The 17,880-nt window shown below is 39.5% G+C and overlaps 1 protein-coding gene across 1 annotated transcript in view; it reads left to right on the top strand.

The window, feature by feature from the left end:
• Positions 1–14,622: 14,622 nt before the first annotated feature.
• The window catches only part of ANGPT1 (angiopoietin 1), a 362,218-nt gene continuing 358,960 nt past the window's right edge, over positions 14,623–17,880 (top strand). Inside the window, exon 1 of the mRNA XM_043601601.1 lies at positions 14,623–14,752. The gene's annotated coding sequence lies outside the window, so the exon portion shown is untranslated. The remainder of the gene's footprint in view (positions 14,753–17,880) is intronic.

Here is a 17,880-nt window from a genome sequence, read left to right as displayed (position 1 = left end):
GCCAGATTTGGAAGGAGAAGCCTTGCAAAGTACCTTGCATATAAATAGTGCTTAATCAATGTTAGCTATCATTGCACTGCAATTTAGCAGTTATACATATGTATATATACATATCACAAATCTGTCTTGACTCCACTGTAATATATTCAGTTCCTACGATTTTCAAGTATTTCCTCATAGGGAAGTATTGAGGCTGAGATTGTATGATTGTGTAGTTTGTAGACCTCTTTTGCATATGTTATTGGTTTCCTTTTGATTCACATAATAACTGTCAGATACAAGATACTTTTTCTCCCCCCATTGGAGATGAGGAAACTCTTAAAGGTCACAAAAACTTTAAGGCAAAGACTGCGGACTTCTGCTAAAAGCATCTGACCTCCAAATTCAGTGCTTTTTCTGATTTATCATGCTGCCTCTGGGAACAGAATCTCTTTTATCATACGGCTGTATAAACTGTGAACAGAGTCTTTCTATTTAGGAAAGCATTTATTTTAAGCATGAAAAAAATCTTCTGATACTTCTAGGGCAGTCCACATGTCCCTAACTCAAATATCTCCTGAAGTATGAACAGGAGAGATTAAAGACACCACTGGAATACTGTAAATAATATAGGAGGTGCTTGATTTATCCCTCTATAAAATTTCAGGAGGATTAAGGAGTCTTACTGTGAAAGTGGTGTCAAAACTAATTATAACACCTGATTCAAGATAGACATTCCTCAGACTTGTTTCTATCAGGTGGGAGCTTTCTTGGCAGCTTGCTCTCATCACAAAAAGGTGTTGTGAGAAGCTGATTTTTCTCTGAGCAGCCAAGTTGTACTAAAATTTTCAGAGGGGGAAAAGTGTGTTTAAAGCTTTTCTTAGTTGTTAAATAACTGGAAACCTTTTGCTGAATATAAATTAGCTCTTTCTACCCTTCCTGCCCTGGTCTGTCATGTTACCTAACTTTTTAGTACAATTGAATCTCCCAGTTGAATCACACATAATAAACTATGTATGTATGTTTAAATTATTACTAATCATTAAGCATTGCAATTACAGGGGCACCTGGGTGGCTAAGTTGGTTAAACATCTGTCTCTTGACTTCAGCCCAGGTCACGATCTCACAGTTTGTGAGTTCAAGCCCCACATCAGGCTCTGTGCTGGCCATTTAGAGCCTGCTTGGGATCTCTCTCTCTCTCTCTCTCTCTCTCTCTCTCTCTCTCTCTGCCCCTCCCCTGCTTGTGTGCTCTGTTTCTCTCAAAATAAATACACTTAAAAAAATTAAAAAAAAGAATTAGAATTACAGTAAAAGTGCTATTTCTTGCCTTTATTACCCAGAATTAGTAATTCCTCCACAAACTTTTTCCATGTTTCCAACTTATTGAGGAAATCCAATCATCAAATTTAAAATGTCATATTCAAACTAAAGGTTAAGTGAAAATCTACATAATCATAAATCTTTTTGGAATGTGTAGCATGCAACTCAGAAATAAGTTTCCATTATTATGCAGAAAACTAAAAACTTAAGTGGATTTAATTTAGCTCCCAAAGAAATCTACCTTATAGGGAAAGGTTAGCTAAATCATCATATAAATGAGATTTCAAGTGTCTGTAGCTGGATTTTCTTCTTAAGCTATAATTTCTTAACCTGCCACTGAATATATTGATTTACACAGCCATGTAATTTATTTATTGTAGTGGAAAGTTTTGTTTTTGTTTCCCAGTTTGCATTAATTTTTTCTTTTGTTACCAGTATCTCTATTATTTTCTCAAGAACCACCCCTATACTCCATGTGGCTCTCTTAGCGTGAATTCCATCTCTGGCTCCGAGTATGAGCATGTTATTCAAGCCCAGTTAGAGCACCTTAGCTTCCTTGGCCAGAGTGATTGCTTCAGCAATGGGCATGTGTCCCAGTCAAAACTAATGGCATTCAATAAGAATTTTGCTGTGACTTCAGGGAGAGAAAGGTACTCTTTCCCACTGGGCTGGAGAGAACATAGACCTTCAGCTGTTGTCAGTCATGTGTGACACCAGAAGCAGTTGACAGTGAAGTCAAGATGCAAGGAAACAGAGTCAAGACTGAAATGTAGTTGGGTTCTCGTGACTCATTTAAAGCACTGGTTCAAGCTGGTATGCAAACCAACCCTACTCCTGAACAATAACCTGTTGACTTGATTACTAAATACTTATTAAGAATTCTTTCAAAGACTTTATAATATAAAAGACAGTACAAATTGCCAAATACAGTATACTATGACAAACAGTAGATTAGTCAAAGCAGAGTGCTATAGGGGAAATTAGGGATACCTTGAAAGGGTCAGAGAAGAAATTCAGAGGGAGGTGATCTATTCTAGTTGACTCCTAAATGAAGAGCAGAGAGTAGTGTTTGGAGGATGGTGACTAAAGGAAGGGATGGCTGTGAATGGTCTGAAGAAATTAGCCTATGCAAAACCCTAGAGACCAGAGTAAGGCTGTCAAGTAACATTGAGGAATTTACTATGGTGGGACCACACATTGAATAAATGGGCAAAGAGTTTTGGAGTCATGAGAAATCAAGCTGGTGGAGTAAGCAGAAGCAAGAAGAAAGAGATCTTTATATACCACAGTTTTAAGCAGAGATATTGTGTTTTAGAAATATGACTCATAGCTGTGTGGAGAAGTGGTTTGAGAGGCAGCAAAATTGAAGGTGATTAAATTTGCTAGGGGAGAGGTAATGGCCACATGGTCTGATGTAATGGCTCTGTGAATGGAGAGAATCAGATGGATTTCAAAGAGATTTTGAAAGGATGAAAAATCGGGTCTTCTGATTGATTGGATGTGGGAGAAATTCAAGATGTGTTAGAAGAGACTGAAATAAGAGATAAAAGTTTGGTAGTTAAGTACTCCGCCAATACTGAAGTTCTGCTCTCTGTGAAAGAACTGCCCCTTCTTTTGTGGCTGTTCACATTAAATGATACCACCAGCTACCCAACTGTTCAGCCTCATCCCAGTAAGTTATTTGTCTGTTTTTGCCTTCTGCGTGCATGGATTACTGTTTCCTGGCAGCCACCAACAACAGAAGTCTCCTTTGCATCAATATAGAACACAGAGAAGGCACAACTTATTATTGGAAAACTACTAACAGATTTGCATTTAAGGTAGTATGAAAGTGACTACAAAGTCCAGACAGAATTTCACATCAATTAACACAGAAAAGTAGAAAAAAGAACAGTTAACTTCTCTTATCTCCTCAAGAGATGAATGATGTATATGTGATTGCTACCTCCTTAAAGACTCCTGTGTTCATTTTGGAGCTAGGTGTTTACAATTCCAAAGGTCAGAAGGCCTGTGACCTTACATTTTAAAATCGAAAGGTTAGGCCTCTTCCTGGGCCTATTATGTTTTAAGGAGATATCCTAAGAATGGGAGAGTAGGGAGGAAGCCACTTCCCTTTCCTTCATTAAACAAACAAAAAAAAAAAATTCATAACTTTAGTTTCACCAATCTTTCCCTGATTATTTCATCCCAGCTAGTTCAGCCTACCTCTGTTTATTCCCTGAATTCAACATCTGAGATTAATGTTGATATTACTTAATCCAAATTTCAGGGTAAAGGACATGAGACCCTAAGTTCCTGACAAGTTAAGAGAATTCCAAGATCCCACTCAAGTTGTTGGTTGACTTAGTAAATGCCAGAAGTCCTATCATACTTATTAATTGGGTACCTCTATGTATTTGACCCAATGTGTAACCAACCAAAGGACAACATTCAATCATGTTGGAGGGGATAGGGCCAGGTTCCATGAACAAGAATGATACCAGGCAATGCATGCTTGTTTCTCCCTCTCTTCTCTTCTCCTGTCTCTCCTAGCATCTAAGTTTCTTAATAAACTGATGTAATGGGCATGTCTCAGGGACAAGAAAGTAGGTGAGACTGAGGAAAGTTTATTTTGTTATCCTCTGGTTCATTTTACATGTACCTTTCAAAGATGTGTATCAGAAAGGTGGAGAGGGGTGCATCCTATTCAGGTACGTAGAAATTCTTCCTCAAGTCAACAAACCTTCTCACATTACAGGTAAATAAGATAGTGTTAGTGATCTGCCACCTCTAGTGGATCCATCTCTGGGTTCCAACTGATGCCTCCCCTACTGAGAATCCTAAGGGGATTTTGGCTGTCTTACAGAAGCTTCTCTGCATGGTGGCTGTGGTGAGAGGCTAAGCAGCAACTACTGCTGTCACTTTGGGATGTTATGCTTGGCCAAATAACCAACCCCTGGTTGGCTCTTGAGAGGGAAAAAATATTGGCATTTGGGTATCGGCGGAGGTGGTCTGCAGTACTGCTTTTACAAGTAAGGGCTTTTACTGATGATGTCATAGGGAGACCAAAAAGGATTTTTATTTGACATCACAACAAAGTCTTCCTAAAATATCTCTGTAAGCATTCTTTCTCTTTCTCGAAAGTCTTTCGCTCATACGGCATCTGTCACATCTCTCATTTCTCTCTGTGCCTTTCCTTTGATTACTTTCATCTTCTTTTCCATACCTCCCTTTTGACAACCCACTTCAGACTTCTCTCATTTCCATTTCATCTAGGTCCATCTATTCTTTTCCTTTTCAATTCTTTTGTCTTCTCCAAAATGTATCCTTAAGAGTTATATAGCTCATTGCTAAGCTTGAAAAACACCAGAATGTTAAATTATTGTCATGTTTTGTAATATACATATAAAAGTATATATTATAATCAAAATAATAGTATATACCTTATATGTAAGTATAAATGAATAAATAAATACATAAATAAATTTATATATGTAATTATTTGGACTCGAGCCTTGATGAGATGTAGTACTGGAAAATGAACTGTTTATTTTTTTTGAACACTAACACTTGTCAATCCAGTGGGGTCCTTCAAAAAATACAGCTAAACTTTCTTTTATCAAGTTTTTTGCTGTTCATCATGTGTTAATCAGGCAGTGGAAGGTAACCATCAATTACAGAGTGCCCTAAGTTTGACTTTCAACTTAAATTTATCTCTGAGGCTCAGTTTTCTTATCATTAAAGTGGGAGAAATAATCTCCATAGGATTGTCTGCAAGACTGAATTTGTGACATACGAATACATGGTAGACACTCAGCAACCTTAATTTCATTTCTCTTTCTTACCTTGATTTTCTGTTGTTTGAAAAGGAAAACTAGGCATTTGGTTTTCTTTTCCAAAAAAAATTTAAAAAAACTTATGTAAATATGACTTAAAGGTGTCGAAACATTTCGAAACATTTCGACAACTTACCAGGTGTCGAAACATTTATGCTATTTAACTTCAGATGTTCAGTTTTAATTGTTGCTGTTGGAGAGAGTGCTATTTTTCTTCATAGTCATACTTTTCTCCATGAAATCTGTTTGGGTCTTTTTAACTTTATTTCAACCATCCTTCCCAAAATAACACTATTTGTTAGTATTGTTAATCCAAATTTACTTTATAGCTGTTTACTTGGGGTGGATTTCGTTTATGAACTCTCAAAATGTCCAAGAAATAAGGTAATTTTGGCAATGTTCTGGATTCATGTAAGTTTCTCTTTGAAACTGAATAAATCTGCTTATTTCTTTTCTTATTGATTACACCTGTATGCTGAAAGCCTGTGATAATTAACTTTTTATCATTTAAATTTGGATTGCAAACTCTTTTGGTAATTAAAAGCAGATGGCAGAAGCTGGAGAAAAATGTGTAGCAGCTGATTAGTGGAAATAAATGAATTTGGAGTTATTTCACTTCCAGATAATAGATGGGTCAAACACAGTTTATACTTCACAGTGTGTACTTTTAGAGTAATTCCAAACATGATGTTTGATAATATATCGAGAAGTAGGTGTTTGTTCTTCATCATCTTTTGCTCTCTGTCCTGTGAGAGAATGCTCACTTATTTTCCTTGTACAGCATGTGTGCCAATACATTAATTTCAGCTCAACCTGGTTACTTGCGTCACCAGTGGCTTTTTGATAAGGATTTGCTTTGCCTCCGGGTATCTTGAGGCTAAGCATTATGCGTTGCTTGAATTTTTCTTCATGAAGCTTGTTGTTGGCTCTCAAAGCCAGCATGCAACAAGGTTCAGCCACCCTATAAAGTTCATCTGTCAGCCTAACAATTTTCATTCTAAAGCTGAAAACAAAAGGCTTCAGTGGGTAAAATGAAGTTGTTCAGCAGGTTAGACTGGTTTTAAGCACCCTCTCAGATTAATGTTAATTAAGATTCTAATTCCCACTACTCTGGAACTGTGAAAACAATTTGAAAGGTGTGGGTGATTCTCTAATTTCCATAAATTGGAGCAGCTATATGACCATAAAGGCTAAAGGATCCAGCCCTAACTATCAACCCACCAAAGCACTGAAAATTTATGTTCCATGATTGAAAGCCACCAGGAACAACCAAATCTTTTCATAGGTTTTCAGTCATTTCTCTGAGAAACGACTGCTGGAGTACAAAAGTTAGAGAATCAAAAAACATATCACACACTTTCCTTTTCAGGGCAGTCATCCTTTATTCAAGAATTTTATCAACTTTTGGAAATAGCTCTTTTTTTTTTTCCTTTGTAGAATTTTGTCTTGATAGAGAAACTGGTACACGATTCCAATTCTACTATTTATTATTAAAGATTTAATGAGAATCCATCTGCATGTGTTGAATTGTGTCCCCCCCAAAAATATGTTGAAGTCCTAAACTTCAATACCTCGGAATGTGATGTTATTTGGAAATAGGGTGTTTGCAGATTTAACCAAATTAAGATGAAGTGATTAGGATGGGCTCTAATGCAATACAACTTGTATCCTTATAAAAGCAAAATTTGGACAAAGGCACAGGGAAGATGATGTGGTGATGGCCTTTTGATGGCAGAGGCAGAGATTGGACTGATGCAGCTGGAAGCCAAGGGATGCCAAGGATTGCTGCCCACCACCAGAAGCTAGTTAGAGGCAAGGAAGGATTCTACCCAGTGTCCCAGAGAAGCATAGTCCTGCTGACACCTGGATTTGGGAATTTTAAGCCACCCAATTTATGGTGCTTTATTATGGTAGCTATAAAATAATACACAATCTGTTGCCATGGTGAAAATCTTTCTTTGAGAAACACATCTGGAAGAATAGATGAATAATAGAGAATATAATGCTCTGTTTCTCATTAAAAGATATGCTTATTTTAAGTGTTGATTTAAATTCTAGTTCGTTAATATACAGTGTAATATTGGTTTCAGGAGTAGAATTTAGTGATTCATCACTTACATACAATGCCCAGTGCTCACCATAACAAGTGCCCTCCTTAATACCAATCACCCAGTTAGCTCTCAATCTGTTTAAAAAAAATTTTTTTTTAATGAGAGATTTCTATTATTAATACAAAAGCTACACATGTTCATTATGGACAATGTTAAAAACAGATAGGTGGTCTAAACTGGTCCTTGCCCTGTAAAGTCTATTCTCCACAGAGCAACTGGAATGAACTAGTTAAAATACTGATTTTGGGTCTTCTCTCATTAGAATCCTTCAGAATTTCTATCTCTCTCAGAGCAAATCCATAGAATACAGTGGCCTGTAATCCATTTAAATCATTACAGCAATGGTTCTGAATAAACTGGGGGTATTTAAAAACTGCTGCTGTCTGGTTCATCCTAGATAAATTCCAGCAGAATTTCCAAGGGTGCAGACTGGGCAAGGGTAGGGTGATTCTAAGATACTACTCTAAGATGAAGAACTGCTGTCAGTCGCAATTTTTCCTCCTCACTCCTGAAAGCCCTTCTCTTTGCCCCTCTTATCTCTTAGACTTCATCTTCTACTGGCCACACGAACTTCCTTGCTGTGCCCTACAAACCTCAGCGATGTTCTCACTCGCTCTTTGTTCTTGTACCACTTCCACAGGCACCCATTCACATGACTCGCTCCTTCATTTCTTTCAGGCCTCTGCTCAAGGAAACTTTACTGGTGAAGCTTTTTCTGACCTCTTAAAAAAATACTCCCCCCATTCCATCTGCCCTAGTGTTCCTTTTCCCCTTTCCCTTATTTTTCTTTATATCATTTACCAATCTTTGACATATTATACTCTTGTTTATTTTGTAACTGCCTGCTACACCCAACTTGAATGTAAGCTCCTTGAGGGCAAAGATGCTTGTGTTGTTCACTGTTATATCCCTAGAAAAATGTGTGGCAAATAGTAGGCATTCAATACATGTTTCTTGAACAAATTCATGAATTATGATAGGACTGGGGAATATGCTAAAATGTGAAATGAAATCATGTCCTATTGAATATCGGTAAGTTTTGTTTCAACTCGGGAGTTACCTTTGCCTATCACAACTGTATTAATCGTCCTATTATAATAAAACAACATAAGGAATTCATGAACATTCTGAACTATCTTCAATGTCCTCCTAACATTTCTATTTCTACTCCCAATCATTTACTTTTCTTCATACTTTAATCCCCTGCTTTTCCTCTTACTCTGAAACTCTGGATCAGTCTTCATCTCCATCCTTTACTGATACCTTGAATATTGGTGTTGGCCATGTTCTCCTCCTCCCTATCCCTGCATCTTCTTTTCTGCCCACGATGGCTTCAGTGGTTCTCATTTTGACTGCCATTTAGAATATGTGGAGACCTTTAAGAAAATACCAACGTTGGGCTAGTTTCCAGCTTATACCAGTTAAATAGGACTCTCTGAGTTGAGGCTCAAGCATTGGTTTAAAAAATTCCGTGGGTAATTCTGATGGACAGCCAGAATTGAGAACCGCAGAAAGATACCGAGAACTTCTCAGATTACGGTTCAAATTCTTTTCTGTGTTTTGGGGAAGTAATATAAACAAGATGTAAGTTAGCAAGATAGAGAATTGTGGAAATGAAAGTCAACCAGGGAGAGACTAGAGGGAAGGAAAGGAGTCAGCTATTGCAATACTCTGGGCAAGTGATGAGAATCTGAATTTAGGACGCAGGTGACAAGGAGTAGAAGGATAACAGATTATACAGACAGGAGGCAGGATGTATCAAGTTATCTATTGTTGGGCAACAACCCCCCCCCCCCAATTTAGTGGCCTCAAAAAAGCAACAGTGATTTATTTGGCTTATAAATCTGCCATTTAGTTAGGCTCCGCGGGAATGGCCTATCTGCACCATGTGGTATCAGTGAGATGGCTCTAGTCTGAAAGATGTACTTTTAAGATGGGTTACTCACGTCTGTCAGATTGGGGTTGGCTGTCAACTTTGAGGCTTAGCAAGGGCTGAAGCTTAGAGTTTTGTTTTGTTTTGTTTTTAATTTTCATAAATCTGACGAGGGCCGAGTGGGGTATACTTTTGGGAAGACGTGCCAGTCTTGGCTCAGAAGGCTCCTCCGCAGGAAGGCCAGCTCTCAGTGCCTGCTCCTTCAGGGGTTCAAGTCCCAGGCCAGAGAGTTCCTGGCATCCCAGCCTTGGGCGGTGGGGTCATCCCCTCGATGGAGGCCGGGTGACGGGGTCAGCGCGCTGAGTCCTGCCGGCGTTGGCCCCTCTCGGTCGGTCCTGTGCCCGGCCTGTCACTGGCGGCCGGCGACGTGGCCGGGTCTGGCGTTTGGGACATGCAAGCCGGGGGCTTCAGGAGGGCTCCGCGGGGCTGGCAGGTTTGCCCTGGACTTGGGGGCGGCTGTGTTCGTGCAGGGAGGCGCGAGAGGACATGGACTCGGAGAGCAGGGGGTGGTGGACTGCCCCCTCAGGCTCTGGTCGGCTTCTCCCCTTTGGTGGACGCCCGGGGCCCTAGGTCAGGCGGGGGGAGTCCGAGCAGCCGGTGACTGTGTGGTTGGGGGGAGGGGCACATGGCGCCCGCTGTCTCCACCATCTCCACAGCGCACTTCGTCGGCCTCCTGCGACTCTCTCTGTCAGCGTCTTCAGTGTTCCTGGTGGCGCTCCTCCCTGAGTTGTCCCTGCTACTCCCTGAGGTGCGGCTCCATGTCCTCAGGGGCCGCCTTCTGCCGCTTGGCCTTCCGCCGGCGCAGGCCTCTCAGGCGCGCCTTGTGGAGGGCGAGCCGCGGCTGCGGTCGGTGGTCGCCATCTTGCTACTTGTTGTTGCGTTTCCCGGAGGAGAGGCTTCCGCCGGCGGCGAGGCTTCCGCCGGCGGCTGCGGCTCAGTGCGCACGCTGCCCTGGTCGTCGCTGAGGGCTTTGCTGCCTTACCACACGGTGGCTGCATTCCGAGAGAGCGCGTTCCTAGAAGGATTGCGTTTTCAGTTCCATCGTAAGTCGCACAGCGTCACTTGCGTTATTGGCTGAGGCGGTCACAAAGGCTAACCTGGAAGAGGACGCGGCCGCCATTATCTTGATGGGATTGGCAAGGTTTTAGAAGAGGTCTGGGCTGGGAGATATGCTGGTGGCCAGTTTGGGCCATGGTCGGCCTCCGTCTTGGGGTCTAATTGGAAGGGGACGATGAAAACAACGAAGAAGGAAGGGCAAAGGTGATTTAAGTAAAAGCAGCTTTAAAGATAATGCTTATTTGGATTATTACCAAAAGTTAAGTACGTAATGTTATCACTAGCTAGGGCTGCAGGAAATACTAATACATGCTCTTAAAGCCTACAGTAGTGTGTTTCATTTGCTTTGTTCAGAACATACATTGGATCTGGACACTGGATAATCCTTCTGGAAGGGTGATAATTTTCTAAAAGCTTTTGGAAACCTTTGATAGCTAGGCTGTTTTCACACGTGTGTCCTGTTACTTGAGTGAATGTACACAACTCAAACGACTGGTAAGGTTAGGAGAAATATGAAAACAAAAGAAAACAGGAAGCCACTTCTTCCAGCCCACTGTTACTATTTTAAGGGATTGATACAGGGAATTTCCTGACTTAACTTTAATCTTAAATTATATGCTTCCATGGTGGTAATACAAAAATAGGCCCAGTGGAACCACCTCCTTGTCTTAGGTAAACTTATCAGTTGTTGGGGGCGGGGGGGGGGGGGGGGGGGGGGGGGCGGATAAAAAAGGGCAGCTGGAATCATTGTGAAAAATGACCTCTCTGGTAGTTATGGGGTCAGTTGCAATAAATATTATGTTATGATGATGCCTGTGATGAGTAGTAGCTAAGAGAACAATGTTCTGGTTCCTTTGGACTCTTATCTCATTGGCAAACACTCCAGAAGAGGGGTTCACATCCAGCTCTGCCTTGTCCATGTGAGTTCTTGGTTCACGCAGTATCTTAAAGCAGAAGAATGAAGGAGAGGGGGATTGAGAAGTGTCTTTAATGGTTTCATTGCAAGGCTAAGCTCACCACACACTTGGGCTGCATTTTTTCCCCCTAGAATTAATTCAGACTGCTGTTTATAGATTTGTTGTTTTTGACAAAGTTCAATCATGTGAAAAGGCTATAACTAAATGTATCAGATGTTTAATATTAAGAAAACAGGTGAGTGGCAAAGCATACTCATGCACTTAGTAAATATTTATTAAATGCCTACTGTGTGCAAAACACAGTGCCAGCTGAGCTTAGAATCTTGTTCTGATTTGGATCAAATCTAAATGCAGGAGTTGATCTTATTATAATCATCGTTTTTGTTAGTTCAACATTTTGCTTTCACTCAGCCAAGTTTACAAAGCAGCACATTGCTTACAATTTGACTCATCAACTGGCAGGTTTTACTGCTGCTTTCTCTTTGACCGTATGAGTACACATCATAAAATCAGCACCATTGACTTTGAAGACATTTATTAAAATAATGCATTTGTGAGAGGAAATTTTATAAGACCTGTGGGTTATAAACTCCTTGATCTATTTACTCCAAATCATTGGATCCTAATCCTTGCAGGGTGGGACAGGTCCTGATGCTTGTAGTGTGATGTGAGAGAAGTTTTAAGTGTATTAGTCACAACCGGAGTATACTGAGCTCCCTTAACAATTGGGTCCTCACATTTGTTACTTTTGAAACCTTGATTTAGATCCAACCGATATAACATAACTCTTTCAGAAGAATGGCCTATAACAACTATAATTTTAAAGATATATTTTCTAAGTAGCTAACTTTGAGTGAATACATGTATGTGTGTGTGTGTGTGTGTGTGTGTACTGCCAAGATTCTGTACATTTTATTTGTAAAATGTGCCAGTCAATATTTACTAAAGAAAAAATTGAAGAATGATGATGGAAAGACAGGAAGAATTTTTCTTAGGTAGTATTCTTATATTTGGAAGAAGGTTCAAAACAGTAACATAGATTTTGGTGGAGAAATAAACCTATATACATGTCAGGCACTGGTAGTTAATGGAGAATAAAAGATGACTGAGATTTGGCTCATATGCTTTGGGAAGCTGCAGTGAGTGAGAAGAACTTGATTCAAATGTGAAGAACAAAAAGCACTACCATATATGCTACGGTATTGTCTGCAGGAAGGAGTTGAGGAAGACAACTTGGAGAGGCAGATATTTGAACTGGCTCGTAAAGCCTGAATAACATTTCTTCCAGGAATGGCAAGACAACTGTGTTTCAGGGAAAAGACACCAAGAAAGAGAAAGGTCCGTGCAACCAAAGTGCCAAAACCCAGGAACCTATAAGAGAAAGCAGGATAGGACAGATGAGGGAGGCCTAGAGAACTTGGATAATGTGAGACTTGAGGAGAGGCTGGAAAAGCTTGAGGGTGAAGAGGTCTTGAAAAATCAAGAGGGAGAAAATCTCAGTGACTATTGAACAACAACAACAACAGCCTAGTAAGAGGCGGCCTAAAGTAAAGTCAGAATTCTTTCCCCTAGCCTAAAAGTCCTTGCCTGGTGGGAACTTCACCTACCTTTATAACCACATCTCTTGCTCCTCTCCTCCTTACTCAATATGAACTTCTTTTGAACACATACCAAACCTGATCCTACCTGAAAAACTGCCCTAGGTCAGTGGTTCTCAATTAGGTGTGATTTTTGTCACCCTGAAGACATTTAGCAATTTTGGCTGTCAAGACCTACTAACAGAAGATCTACTGGCATCTAGTGGGTAGAGGCTACCAATACTGTTAAACATCCTATAGCAAGCAGGATGTTCCCCTACAACAAAAAATTATCAGTCCCAGAGTGGCAATCGTGTCAAAGTTGAGAAACTTTTAGGTGTTCCCTTAGCATGAGTACTCTTCTCACAGATGTAGTCAATCTGTCACCTCCTTGTTTTATGTTTAAATAAATTATCACTATGGAGTGATTCTTGTTTGTTTCAATTATTGTGCTGACCCTCTATCAAAATATAAGCTCCATGAGGGCAGAGGACTGGACTATATCAACAGTTCCCAGACAGTGCCTGGAACACCACAATGCTCAATAAATATTTGTTAAATAAATAAATGGGTGGGTTGCAATCCTGGTTCTAGCCTCTACTACCTCTGTGTTTTTGGCAAGTTTCTAAATTGCTAATGTCCCTTTTTCTCATATGCAAACTGTGGGGCAAGAACTGTGTGTATTGGGTACAGAGCTGTCAAGAACAGTTCTTGACACATCAGTAGAGCCACATTGGCACTAGTTGAATGAATGTTGAAAGGCAATAAATTCCTTATTAGAACGTACTAACCCCTTGCTTTGATTCCCGGGTAAACTTTAGCATTTAGGAAAATGGAAAAGCGGGTAGGTGTTTTAGCAAAAGTAGCTTGGGTCCTTCAAAATTAGATGATACAGTGCATTTTTCCCTTGTTTAGAAACTGATTTTTTTCTTTTTAATATTTAGTTTTGAGACAGAGAGAGAGACAGAGCATGAGCTGGGGAGGGGCAGAGAGAGAGGGAGACACAGAAGCTGAAGCAGGCTCCAGGCTCTGAGCTGTCAGCACAGAGCCCAATGCGGGGCTCAAACTCACAGACCGCGAGATCACGACCTGAGCCGAAGTCGGACACCCAACCGACTGAGCCACCCAGGCGCCCCTAGAAACTGATTTGAGATGCAAGTTTCTTTACTTGTGATTGGAAAGCTCCAGCCTGTTTTTGTTTGTTTGTTTGTTTGTTTAAGAAAACAAGACTCTGGTTAGACATTTTAGAGTAGCTAAACTATGTGTTCAGACCAATTCTGGCCAAACTTGAATGCTTAATGAGGATAGGATTAGTACTAAGCTCAGTGCAATGCACAAGGCTAGACATCTGGGTGACAAAGTAAGGACATGGCTGATTTTTAAAATAATTAGTTTCACAGCTTCCATTTTTGGAAAAAGCCTTAGGGATACCACTGGTTCAGAAACAATATGATGAGACAGCATTAGAGGAAAAAGAAAATGTCACATTTAACTTGTGAAAAATGTTCAGCGATAAACCAGATATTTTCTCCATTGGTAAAACAAACAAGCAAGAGCTAGTGAACTGGACCCAAGGAGCCCTGCCAAAGTCAAATCGCCCACGGACACTGTGCAGACTCTTTATTTCTATTTCATTTGGTTTTTTCTATCTTTCCAATACCTCCAGCATAAAATTAAAGTGGGAAGCAATATGTTCTGGTTTATTATGTATTTTTTCATCCTCAGTAGAATCTAAAATTATCCCTAAGCAGATATTCATGTTTGGAGGATAATGTTCTGAAGTCTAACCATGAGACAGATTGTATGTTCTTAGGAACAATGTTTTAAACAAATCAATATTATTGTTGATCTTTTAAATAAATTCTTAAACTTGTTTAATAATCTCTACTCTCCCTTTTCCTTCTTTTGAAGGCTGAATTGGAATGTCCTAGATCTTCAGAGCCACAGGACAGAAAGACCCTGAGTGCAAAAAGACACCCCCTGAGCACAAATGCACTGAACTGTTACCTTGGTATTTATTTGACACCAACTAGCATTAACTTAGGTAAGATACCATGTCTTTTACCAACATTGGAAAAACAAGAGCATTCAAGAGGGTAATATGTTTCAAGTAGAAGGTAGAATTACTTGCCCACAGCAATAATTTGCAGTACCTACCTGATGCCTGAAGGCCTTTGAGTTTGAGACTCCTTGCTTATTGAAACCCTTCAGATCATTAATTGCCCTGTAATTTCACCTTTGGTCATCTTCTGTGTAACAGGAATAAAGAAATTTAGCCGTAAAATTCAGAAAGGTGAATTTATCTAAAATTCTTAAAATTTTAGACCAAAGGAAATGGCTTGAGAAACATTTTCAAACATCTCATGTTCATTATTTTATCTGTGGAAAGCTATAAAATAAATACAATCAAGGACTTGTAAAATTAAAAGAGGTCTAGGGCCATCTAACCTTACCCTCTATATCTGTGTGTGAATTTTCTCAGTTGTTGCATTTGAGTACCACCTCTTTTGTAAGTACTTGGAGTAATGGGGAGCTCCTTACCACACAACACAGCTTTATTGAGCAGTTTTATTGTTAGGACTTTATTATTTGATAAATAATATACCCACAATATAATATGTCCTCTATACCTACCACTGACTATAATAAATTCTGTTGTCAAATGCATATGAAGTCATGTAGGATAAACCTGATTTCTCTTCCATATGCTCATGAAACAGCCTGTTAGTTATTGGAAGACATGTCAGATGTCCTGTCTATACAACATCTTAGTTTTTCCAGACCAAAGACTCTCAGTTCTTTCAACTGTTAAACATGTTTATTGTGGTATCATAATCCTGATTGTCTCTTCTAGAAGCAATCCATAAACTTCTAGATATATTCTTAGTTATAGCCTATTTTTATTATCATTTTGGATTTGTTTTGGGCTGTCCTCATCTGACAGCTGAAACGTTTGAACTATTGTCAGCCATATAGCCTATATATTTTATGGTAAATACAGCTTAATGTTTGTTGTTTAATGTTTGTTTAAGTTATTAATCCTTTGTTGGTTTAAAATATTTATGAAGATTTCATACATTTCAGTACTTACAGTACCTGCAGGTTTGGTATGAGGGGAAAATTGATATGGTCTCAGGAACCTAGATATTAATTTTTTAAGAAGAAACTAGAATTTAATCTGTGAGAGATTCAGAGGCAATCTTAGATTGAGGTTTTTTTTTTCACTGCCATTTTTTTAAAGTTTATTTATTTATTTTGAGAGAGAGAGAGAGAGTGTGTGTGTATGTGTGTGTGTGTGTATGTGTATGTGTATGTGTGTATGTATGTGCATGAGCTGGGAAGGGGCAGAGATAGAGGGAGACAGAATCTCAAGCAGGCTTCTGACCTGTTGACCTAGGGCTTGAACTCATGAATTGTGAGATCATGACCTGAACTGAAATCAAGAGTTGGCTGCTTAACTACTGAGCTACCTAAGCCCCCCTTCACTGCCATTTTTAAATAATCATTTTCCCATTTTCTATTCATGTTTCTTAATTACCTTTAGGTTTCTGCATTTCTAAATGTCTATATTTTCTTATGGAATTTTGAAGCTTCTGTATTCTAACTTTATTCAATTTGAGGAAAAGATCATTTTATTTTTCAGTATATCTGATACGATGCTTTATGGTTGTGATAATTCACAATAGTTAGCAAAACAAAAATGAAACTTCCATTTTATACCTATACAAACTTTGCTGAAAAAGAAACCTGCTGCCTTACCTAGCTAGACCAGTAGACTGACACTGAAGTTTCTTCAAACACATTTAGGTGTTATAGCTCACTTGGAAACTTTACACATCACGTTTCCTTTCAAGGGTTTTCCCTTTCCTTCTTCCTGGTTCTAATTTCTTATGATAACAGAGAACAATAGGGTGTTAGTGGAAGGGGGATAGGGATGTCTGTGTGTATGATTGCCCACTCGTCAGTACTAAGAAGTAACCCAGGAGAGTCCAGGAGAGTTTTTATACTGGCTCCAGCTGTTAGTGATCCCAGTGGGTTTGGTGACCAGTTGTTACTGCCCTCACAGCACATGCTGGCACTATAGTGTGTTACACTGCATAGCTGGAGGGCCCAGCTGGGTCTCTTAATAATAATTTTATGGCATGGTGGTCCTTTGACCTCTAATCCAGAGACTCTTCCACATAATTAACGCCAAGGTCCCTGTTGGGGGCTGATGGATTGTCATTTGTCTACTTAATATTTATAACCTCTTATAAGCCCACATAAATTTTAGGATTTTCTTCTATACCAAATTTAACTTCAAAGAAAACTGTGGCTGGTACTTGCCTTTTCCAGTTTAGGCATGCCTTTGCACCTATCACTTGTGATCTGCCCCAGAAAAATCTACACATTCCTCTGTTAAGAAACTCTAGTCAAGGAGTGGTTGCTCGTCTTTTAGATTCCGAGCCCTCTTCCCAATTTCCTGGCAGGGCAATTTTTGTGGTATCATCTCTTTCCCCCAGTAAGCACCCAGGTAATAGGTAAGGCAATACAAATTGCACTGTCAGTTCCCTTCCACTTTCTATTCATCTCTTTTTATAGCTGGAGAAAGATGCTCGATTTTCAGGTTTGCATATTTTTCCCAATCTTCTGCCTGGTGAGTTGCTTTCTAGACAGGTAGTTTAAGCTGTCCCCCGTATTGGTGGTCCATGGAGGGGATGGAGGAAAGAATGAGAGTGTGGTCAATATATGGCTCAAGTTGAAGCCGTATCTATCACTCAGTTCATGTAATTCTCAGAGACAGCCTTACCTTGGAGTTTTATTAGCTCCCTTTTCAAAGTACATTGGCACTCTGGACAATAATAATTATTCACAATAATAACGTGAAGATTTGTGTTTGATGACATAGTGGTCTAACAAAAACGTGGAACTGAAAAATCAATTCATGCAATCATGCATATTTGAAAGACAATTCTGGGAACTGTTCTTCTTTTTCATCTTTTGCAAAGCTACTCTTGTATTTGACAGTTTCGTAATTCAGATAAGTGGATAATTAAGCCCATCTTTCAGTTCATCTGTCTATATTTAGCAAGGCACCATGTGAGGATATGAAAATAAGACCTGGCCCTTGCCTTGGGCCAGGAATGGTTTTCACATTTTTAAAGAGTTGAAAAAAACAAAACAAAACAAAGA

This window comes from Prionailurus bengalensis, chromosome F2 (genome assembly GCF_016509475.1).
Source record: "Prionailurus bengalensis isolate Pbe53 chromosome F2, Fcat_Pben_1.1_paternal_pri, whole genome shotgun sequence".
Lineage (NCBI taxonomy): Eukaryota > Metazoa > Chordata > Mammalia > Carnivora > Felidae > Prionailurus > Prionailurus bengalensis.
The sequence above is the reverse complement of the archived record's forward strand: the minus strand, read 5'-3'. Positions and strand labels throughout refer to the sequence as shown.